The 10331-nt window shown below is 39.4% G+C and overlaps 1 long non-coding RNA gene across 1 annotated transcript; it reads right to left on the reverse strand.

The window, feature by feature from the left end:
* Positions 1 to 5363: 5363 nt before the first annotated feature.
* On the reverse strand, positions 5364 to 9498 carry LOC147653772 (uncharacterized). Its single transcript, XR_015285907.1, has 2 exons — positions 9349 to 9498; positions 5364 to 8291 (listed from the first exon to the last, which is right to left on the reverse strand). It is a non-coding gene; the product is annotated as an uncharacterized LOC147653772 (long non-coding RNA).
* Between the last annotated feature and the right edge of the window lie 833 nt (positions 9499 to 10331).

Raw genomic sequence — 10331 nt, forward strand, 5'->3', positions numbered from 1 at the left:
TCCATTCAGATCATATTCCACAACAAAAAATGTGCTGATCTTGTATGCTAGCAGGCAAAGGGCTTAGCTGTTTATAAAATTCAGGCCCCAGGCTTTACATTAATGAGTAAGCTAGCCTCTAGCTAAACTCTTAATGTTATTAATTTGAAAAAGTAAAGAATAGGTGTTGAATCCTCTAAAAGAAAGGAAATAGAAAGTTCAGCTTGAGGCTTCAGTCCATTGCAAAGTCCTTAAGACTGTAACACATACAGTCAGATGTTCTGGTGGGAGAGGCTCTCTTCTCTTTGTACATATACATGTAACTGTGCTATTCTGCCTTCCCCTTACTGACACAAAGAAAGACAAATCCTGCTTATTCTCAATCAAAACCTGAACCCAAATACTTAAAAAAAATAATTCAATTACCCTCCCTGACACCCACCTTCCTTTCACTTATTAGCACTTTTTACCATGTCCCATCTCATCCCTCCCCAAAGTTTCTTGCTTCAAGCATATTCAGAATTTAATAATCTTTTATTTAGACATTTTTAAACTCCAGTTGTGTACACAGATTAGGAAGCTCATCATGTAATATGTTTTGGAATTTTTTAACCAACCTCCAGATTTTCTACTGCTATAGTCTATCAGTCAATACCTTGTCTTTGGAAGTAAAGTCCCAAGATAAATCCATGAAGGACTGCAAATGTGTGATATATATTTACTGAATAATAGTAAATATAGTTTTATTCAGTGTAATGAAAGCTTATCCAAGCTTAGTTAAGGCATTTTTTAATATTGCTGCATGAACATCCTGACACTGACATGAATTGAAGTCTTCAGTTCCATGCACCATGTAACTAAAATCATGTGGCCATTGATCTCATCATCCAGCCACACTTTAATTGCTCACTTGCCACTTTCTAATTTACTTCACAGTGTGGGGATGTTTCTTTCTAAAGCATTTTACTAATGTTCCTTAAGCCCTCTGTCTCATTCCAGGTTTTATTATGTTGGGATTGATTCTCCATCCTGAGCTGTTAGCTTGCTGAAATTATCACTGAAGCAAAATTTTTTTCAGTGCAGCTAAGTCTCTCTTTGCTTTCTAGGGAACATCCTTCTGCACCAGAAAGCAACACCTTAGATTTTCCTGTGTATTTGGGGCATTTTCTTCAATACCTGCACACCTCAGCTGACAACTCCAGTGATAACGAGTGCTATTAATTTCTTTCTGCTTCCACCTCCTAAGGCCACCAAATGCTATAGGAAGATGTTCTGGGAAAAGCAGGCTGCTAGTCTTTTTCTGTTGCAGACTTTTTTCCCCATACAATTCATTAAAACGTGGGTATTTTTAAGCATCTATTTAACGGTGAATGATGTACAATAAAATCCTAAACTAAAACTCACTGAAACATGACCTGAATTGAATTTGCTCAGTCAAAATGTCTTCACTGTAAATGCTGGATACTGTGAAGATCTGCCTCTGACGTTGGCCTTCAGATGTGCTGACACCTTATTTAATGATCTAGTTTTGGATTCTTGCTAGAGAACAGCAAAGAGCACTTGGAACATTGAATGTCTCAATCACACAGGGCAGCAGAGCCTTTAGCTTTGTTTTCAAGTTCATTAAGATAATACCATAGAGAGGTGCCAAGCTGACAAAATGGATCCGTTTAGTAGAAGATTGATGGAAATGTTGCACCTCTTAGAATCAAGGGTACTGTTTGGAACAGCATCATCAATCTGTATTTTTCCCCATAACGCACCTCTCAGGGTGGAATGGAAATCCTGATGACACCATATTGGACCTGAGAACCCTGGTATTTCAACTTGTGAACATTGATTGCCTTTGGGCAAGGTTATCTTTGATTTGAAAATATTCCTTTATCTTTTAGAGAGAAAAACAGGAAGGGAAAAAGGAAAACATCTTCAGCCTCTGGATTAAAAACTGGAGGGGGAGAAAATAAAAAGCAAGGTTTCCAACAGATTTTAGAGATTTTTTTTAGACTGCTGTGGCCAAATTGGTCTGTCGGCAGAGAAAGGCAGGAAAAACCAGTCATCTGCCACTTTCGAGTTTGGAATAAATCCTACATATCAGAAGTCTGGGCAACAGTGATCCCTAAAGTCACTTGTACTTTAAAACATAACATCATGTAGCTTCAGAAACCTTCACAGTTATTAAATAGTGGAGTTTGCTATAGCAGTGGCACAAACCTCCCAAATCTGCTATGAACAGAGAGTGCTGTGTGCCATCACTGCCTCTGAATGAGAAACAGAATTTGGGATAAGATGTGGCAGTCAAGTGGCATCACTTCATGCCAAGTTTCAGCCTAGAGTCAACATTTATGGGCTCTGAGAGTTCTGCTGTCCCATAACAGCTGCCAGATTCTGAGGTTCAGTGGTGTTAGTGGGCTCCCAATATAATACAAATGTGTTCTTTCTTATGATTTATGGGTCTGTCTCTGTACCTTTTATTTTTCTGGGGTCTTGGGTAGGGGTTGTCTTGAGCATGCCAAGCCTCTCTGACTGACAACTACCTCACTGGTACCAGGACAAGGAGGATTTGTTGGCTGCAGTACCCAGCTGACCAAAGAAAACAGCTCACAGTTGGCATTGACAAGGGAAAGCGGAGTAAAAATATCACAAGGCCAAATATGCAAACCACTGACAGCTGAAGCCAAGCCTGGACATGTAAATGGTGCAGCAGTTTGGACCAGCACTTTTTTCCAAGCAGATAAAAGAATTTATATGAGGTAGAGTTGTTAATTTTCATGCTCTGTAAAAATAATCAGATCTTGGAAAGCTAAGAGTTTTGAAGTGAAGTCATTGACAAAACGAAGTGCTTATTACTGAAGACGTGCATGCCACGATTCCTTAAGCAGTGCCATTACTAAGGCAGGGATAATTACCCCGTTGATACAACCAGGACATAAAAACATTGAAGACATCAGGTAAGTTAGGAATTTGGAGTATTATAACTTCTATGTATGCCAGGCTCTGGAAGCAGTCTTCTGTTTGTGTGCCTAACTTATAAACTGGGAAATACAATTTTGCTTTAGCACTCTCAGTCCTCAGGAAGAATTGATTTTTTTAAACACATGCTAAATATCCAAGATACTTTTTATTAGTTATTAACACAGAGCCATTTCATACTGTGCTCAATATTAGTTCTCTGACAAACTGGCCATTTTCAGCTTTTATTCTTGAAGAAAACACTTTCAGACACAGTACAACTTCTTTCTCATATTTCCATCCCAGCTTAAACCTGCTTGACTTGGAACCATTTCAGGACACGCATTTTTATTCTCCAAGTTCTCTCTGCTGGAGCTGTTCAAGGCTCAGGCTGCCAGTTCTGTTCACCCATCACTCTGAGCCAAGCCTGACCCAGGTGGTATTTTCCTTTCCCCTCAGAAATAAAACTAAATTTATTGAGGGATAAGAACAGTGCCAAGTTCATAATGATGTATGATGTAATCAGGACCTTTGGGAGCTTGTAAGAAGGTATCCACCATTCACAGACCTGAAGACAGAGCAGTTTGTAAAGCCTGTATCATGTTTTTTACATGTCACAATACCACAAGCATGAAAACCCTGAGCTTTGAGTATAAGGTGTGAGCAGAGTGGAATACAGCTGGTACTTTAAAGAAAACAAAGCATTTTTGTGTGGCTTCCCTTCTTCGTGAGGTGTGTAACAGTAGAGAAACTATCTATTTTCAGGCCAAATTTTCTAATCTTCTGATAGACTGGATAATTTTTTATAACTGGATAAGTTATTTTACACTGAAAAGTTTCATTAAGGAAGATGCACTATTAGCATAAGAAATGACAGGTCTGTTCAGGTTCTAGTTATGCCTTTAGCCTATGGTCTATTCAAATGATATCATAACAATAATTTCAGAGATCGAATGTTCTTTAGAAAGGAGTTGACATGCTGGTGACAGAATCTGTGAATTTTTTCACAGATTTTCTTGGTTGCCTTCTTAGGAGAGTGGAAGGCAGACAGTTGTTGCATGCTGAGTAGAATGGAGAAATATGACCATATTACATGAGGCACTGCCCCCAACCAGCTTGATAATTCCTTTTCTGCTGTTGTCTGAGGATTGCTCATAGTGAGTCATTTTGGGTGCTGTTCAAGCTTCTGCTGCCTCTGCACCTTGCCCATATTTCTGCTGTTTGTGCAGGAAAGCACAGAGCAGTTTCAGGTCTGAAATTCTGGGAGAGAGTAAACAGGGTAGACAAACTGAGGCTAATGTGTGGGTTTAGTTTTTATAAGATCATCCCTGGGATCAATAAGGAAAAGTCTTGTCCCTCTAAACCATTGATTCCTGAATCAAGCTCTAAGAGTGCTCTGAGTGATGGTCTTTTACAGCTTATATCATTTCCTGGTAGTGGAATTTCCTGATGCCTTCTGAGAATTTTTTTTTCCAGATTGTTGCTGCCATGCCCATGGAGGGAATCCAGGTTCTCTGTCAGTGTTCAACCTGACAGCAGTGCCAGTAGTTTTCTCAACTTTCTACATCCCAGCTCAGACTTGACATAGATTTGATCTTGTGGTTGGTTTAATAAACTTCTCTGGCTCTAAATGTTGCTTCTCTGAGGTTTAATGATCGTTAACTGTGCTGCTGCCTAATATGCTGCTGACTCAGCATTAGGAGGCATTTCCTTTGTGTGCACACATAAATAGGGAATGCTGTGATTTTCCTTGGCTCAACGCCTTCTTCGACGAAAAGAGCAGTCAACAAATCAGAATGCTGATACATCTCTACAGAGGAAAATAGTCATTAAACAACAGATTGTTTTAAATAAACCTAATTTAAAACATCAGGAAATAATACAGTGTGCTGCATTCCACCAGCACTTAGAGTACATCCTAATAACTGCGGCTTATTTAAATCATATCTATGTTTTCTGGTGAATATTGAACTTATGTAAATAAAGTTTATGTTTACCTGAGTGTCTATTTTTAATTTATTTGTTGTTATATAAATACTTCCTTTAAATAGTTAGATAAGTCTCCATTTGTTTTGAAATTTTACACTGGAGTTTACTGTCAGACTTACCAGGTTGTTTTTCTTTCAAAGTAGAATAGATCTATTGCACTACAACATTAATGTGCATTTTAAACATTGTAGTTTTATTAAATTGTGTAGCTAACAGATAGCTGAATTTAGTAAAAAAATGAGTGAACCTTAACTCTGTTCCTTTCCATCCCTCTATCTTTGCTCGTCAAATCCATTCTCCCCTCAAAATGAAAGAAATGAGAGAGAGGCTGAAAACTACTATGTGCCGATGAATTTCCTATGACCTTGGTTGGGAGTTGCGTGTTTATTTTTGTAAAATCCATTTACACAGTAATTAAAAAGATGAAACTCTTGCTGTGAAAATTACATCAGAAGTTATTTTTATTTAGTTATCTCTTCAATCCATGCTTTAATAACTCTCACCAAGCTTTCTCCTCTCTGTTTAAGACATGGTTCTTTTTAATCCCATCTCATTTATTATTGTATTTCTATAAGTCAATGGCTTTAAGGAAGCACCCTGATAGTGCAGCTCCATTTTATGCGCAGCAGGTAGGAAAAAGTTACAGGCAGCAAGCTGACAGTGATATTAATCAAATACAGTCCAAATTAGTCTTTTCCCCAGCTCCTGGTTTATACCAATACAAAAAGGATGGAATATTGCAAAGGAGACACATTATTTTTCTTTCAGGTGTTTCAAAATGCTTTAAAGCTTTTGCTGACAACCCTTTGGGTTCTCATAGTCCAGTTTAAGCCTTGATTTGTTTTGGGTAGTTATTTTAATAGATTTTAGTAGGTGTTGGTTTGATTACCTAAAATCCTTGGATGCTCTACTCCTTGCAAGCCATTCCATTCCTTATGTTTTAAAGACAAATTTATAAGCTTCAGCATGACAGGGAGTAATCTTTTCCTTTCATCTTCATGGTTCAATTCTGTCTTTTTTCTAGACATGGAAAAAATAGGAAAAGGAGATTTTTCACTTTCAGATCAGGCAAGATAGAGAAGGAAGGAGGTGCTGTAGAAGGAGATCTTTCTTTTGCTGATACTAGAGAATGGGAAAACTGGTCATTCTGTGCACTACATCAAACCTGTGTTGAGTAGGTCGGACGCATTCATGGCTTTCGTCTCTCATAAGAGGATCACAACACGGGCATGAATGCTGTAAACATCTGCACTGTTTCTGGGCATGTGTATGAACTCTCTAAGGCAGTGCCCATTTTCTCTTGTGCTTTCTTTTATCCATAAGGCCCACATTAATGTGAACAAAATACAAATTAAAAGTATTTGTCAAAGCAAGATGGAAATCCCTTTGGAGTTAAGTTATGCAAGAAGCCTGCTGCAATAAGGAATAGGAGATTTTCTGAGCACCCCATTGTAGCATAGAGAAGGCCCACAGTAGTTGCAATAACTGTTCTTTAGTTTCTGCCATACATGACACTCCTTTCTTGCCAATTTTTTTCTCCCGTCTAATTTTATCAACAAAGCACAGAATGCTGAAGGGACCTGAGTAAAACTCCTGTCTGCAGTCAAAGCATCCCTAGCATTTTTTGTCATCATTGTGTTCTGTGCATGAGCCCAGAAAAACAGCAGAAATTGAGTCAAAAATGGAGTGATCACATTATGTCCTGCCAACAGAGGATGGGGGAAGGCAATTAATATCTGTGGACACTCCTACAGCCCTTCTCTCACTGTCCTTTTCACACCTGTGAAAAGAGGAATCAGCGCAGTGTCTGTGGTTCGTCACTCACCCTCATGTAGCACGTAGCTCCTACACTGAATATACAATATACTCAGTTCCTGTTGGCTCAGAATAAAGATAGCAAAAACAGCAGCCAAACTCTCCAGGAGTCAATTGTCCCCAGGGTCAATTCTGCTGTCAGAGCTCCAGCTAAAACAGCAGTGGCTCAGCACTTTTTCCCCTCATCAGCGGCCTCTCTCTCTGTTTCCCATGTGTGCCCTGTCTTCATTTCCAGTGGGAGGCTTCGTCTACATCCACATGGTGGAATTTCAGTGACGAAATTTCCCACTGTCTCTTCTGCTGCTTCAGCAAAAAGGATCCTTTGTCAGGTAGCTTCCAGCATTTCTGATGCATTGTGTTGTAGCACTTTGCCTACCACAAATGTAAGCACTCCAAAGTCCTTTTATACTGGGACAGGCACTTAGAGATCTCAGCTTCAAGTCAGCTTTGTTGTGTTATTCTGTGTGTTGTGTATTTTGTTATCTCATCTATGTGTCTGCATGGTTATACTGTATAGAGCAGCAAACATATCCTTTTTTCCACCCTTCCCTTGATTGTATTGCTTCTTCTGTAAAATACAAAGCAAAGTTAAACATGCTGCATTACATGTTTTTAATGTGTTATCCTGTCCCATGGAATTGAGTGGCAATCAACTAATTGAATTCTACAGGTAGCCTTTCTGTGGGATCTCATTACTCCTTGTAGCTTCTGTTTATGACCACAAGAAGTTTTCCTCTGAAAGTATTTTTTTCTGTAAGAAAAACTGTCTAATTACTATCATTTGTTTTGAATTCACTATAAAATATGCAGGTCTGCCCACTAGGCAAGGGCTGCCCCATCCCTGGAAGTGTCCAAGGCCAGGTTGGATGGGGCTTGGAGCAACCTTGGATACTGGAAGGTATCCCTGCCCATGGGAGAAGGTTGGAATTAGGCTATCTTTAAGGTCACTTCTAACTCAGGCCATTCTGTGGTTCTGTGAAAGCTGCACTGATATGAAAACTTCTTTTGCTCTGAACCTAAACCCCACAAGAATGATGATACACCAGTGACACCTCAAAAGTACACTGAATTGTTCACATTGAGTTTGTATGTACAGAATAACCTTCCGCAGATGCACACTAGTCATTTTATCCTGATGTTGTTTAGTGACTGATAATGCTCAAAGAAGTCAGATTATCTCAGCCCAGAAATGATCAGACGTGCTAACAAGGCTCCAGAGGAAGGGTTCTGCCACATGAGAAATGTGACTGGTGTGATAATTCTAAAACTCTTGTGTTTATACTTTAGTTAAAATTTTCTGGTGATCCAGATGCTGGTTCCAAATATCTTTTAATAAATGTTCAAATTAACATCTTGCAGTGCCCAGATGTCTGCTGGTAGCTGAGCAGTCCAGATAACAGCGCAAAGTTGTTGTGATAAAATGTTCATTATCTGAGCCTCATCTTGCAGGCACGCAACAACATCCATAGATTTGCTCCTGGAATGGCTTCAGGGATTTCATTGGAACCTCTCAGGGAGATAAAACTAGACACTGCTTAAACGTTTAAAAGTTTCAGGACCTAAGAGAGAACATGGTATGACTTAGTGAGGAAAAAATACCAGGAACAACAATAGTATAGATGTTAGATATCACTTCATTAGTTTTGTTATTATTAAAACAGAGAATTGAGATACCTTGATACCTGAATGATTTTATCTCTTTCATGTTTAAGCTTTTTCTCGTAGTTTAGAAGAGACTTTAGTCTGATACATTTTCGTTTGCTTTCTCTTTCTTTGATGAAACCATTAAGAAACCTGCTATCAAGGGAACTATTTTATTTGTGTATTAAATTAAAATCAAATATTGTATGTAACTTCATTTATGAAAGCCAGCATAAAAAAGCATAGGGAGAAAAGAACACACATACCTGGGTTAATATATCCAGGGCTACTATTAAAATAATTATCTTTTAGTGTGCCTTCCTAGGGCAGTAAGTCTTAGGTGAGATCACAGTCTTTGGTCTGTTACTATTTTCTCCTCAAAACTTTAAACCCATGGTAAGTTTCAAAGTTGACAGGGAAAAGGGACCTTGAAGATAAAGCCACTACTGAACCAGAAGGAAAATGTGGCTGTTAAAGAATCTGTTTGATAGGAGACAGAGAGACAAGTCAATACAGATGTATGGATCCCAATAAAGGTCTGTGTATTGAGATCACCACAATTCTGGCTGACAGAAAACTGTAAAGATAAGGAATTTTTACAAAGAGAGGAGTTGAGCTTTCCCTAGAAACACAGTCCATGAACCAGGTGATTTCCATGTAGTGATGTAGCTCCAGTTAAGGGGAGCAGGTAACCTGCTTTGCAAATAGGTTGTATACAGAGAGGTCACTTGCTCACTCCTTTTTTTATTCCCAAGGATCTGAGGCCAAAGGCAGCACCTTGTTGTGCCTCTTCAGTGAAATTGGATGCTCTGACACACAAAAGGAAAGGAGAAATGCAGTGGTGACTGAATTCTACTGCTTCTCACAGACCCAGCAGTCTTTACCAGGTAAATGTTTTGTAGCCTCCTTACAGAAGTGGCAGCTGAGAGAATGGCATGCGATTCACTGTTCTGGTTTGACCCTTTGAACACTAACCTGTGGATATTGTTCCTTCTTCTGCCCACATTCTGCCAGTTAAATGCAGTAGAATAATGTAATACTCTATTAAATGCTGGGGTTAGAAGCAGCTGCAGAACATGGTCCCACAGGGGACACAGGTGAATCTATTTGACTCCTGGTGCAAGTGAATGGGGACAGAGGAAGGAAAGTAATTTAACACCACAGCAGTGAAGTCAGGCTCAGGAGATCACTTTCCTCAGGGATAACAGATGGTGAGTGGCTGTAAAGAATAACCCCACCCCGCTCTGCATGTGACACCCACCATTTATAATGGATGACCCTAAATATTTATTAAGTGTTATTAAAAAAGCTCATGTTACAGCATCCCTTCAGATATACCAAAGCCAGGGTAAGGTTACAGAGGTGGCAATGTCAAGCCTTCAGCTGGCTTTTTTGGTTAGTTGTTAGTTAGTTTGTTAGTTAGTTAGTTAGTTAGTTTGGTTTAGTTAGTTAGTTAGTTAACATAGTGTTATTTCTACACTAATGTAAAACCACTGAACTTGTGACAGAAAACTTAAATGAAGATTCTCTGCCCACCTATGAACTCTGGCAGCTGTAGAGATTTTAACAGGTGACTTCTTTATTGGGAATGCATCTATCAAAGAAGTACTTTTCTTTCCTCCTTCTTTCCCCATGATTTCAGCACATGCTGGCTGACATCATAAGTAGGTTACACTCATAAGAGAGGGGATGTGAATGATAGTCTTTGTCACTCAAAGTGTTGCAATCTGCTCCCGAGGGACCCCTCTGTCCTACCCCTGATGGTGAGAGCCCTGCTCTTCACTGAACACTGGCAGAGGAGGGGGTCCTGGAGTGGACACAACACAGACTCAAAGTATCTAGACACAGGAGGCCCAAACTTGCTGGAATAGTCCCTGTTTCATTGCATGTCATCCATCCAGGGCAAGAAAGAGACTGAAAATGCCCTGGGTCTTCTCTCTTATACTAGGGGGTGGGGG

The sequence above is a fragment of the Cyanistes caeruleus genome, chromosome 4 (assembly GCF_971803275.1).
Source record: "Cyanistes caeruleus chromosome 4, bCyaCae1.hap1.1, whole genome shotgun sequence".
Lineage (NCBI taxonomy): Eukaryota > Metazoa > Chordata > Aves > Passeriformes > Paridae > Cyanistes > Cyanistes caeruleus.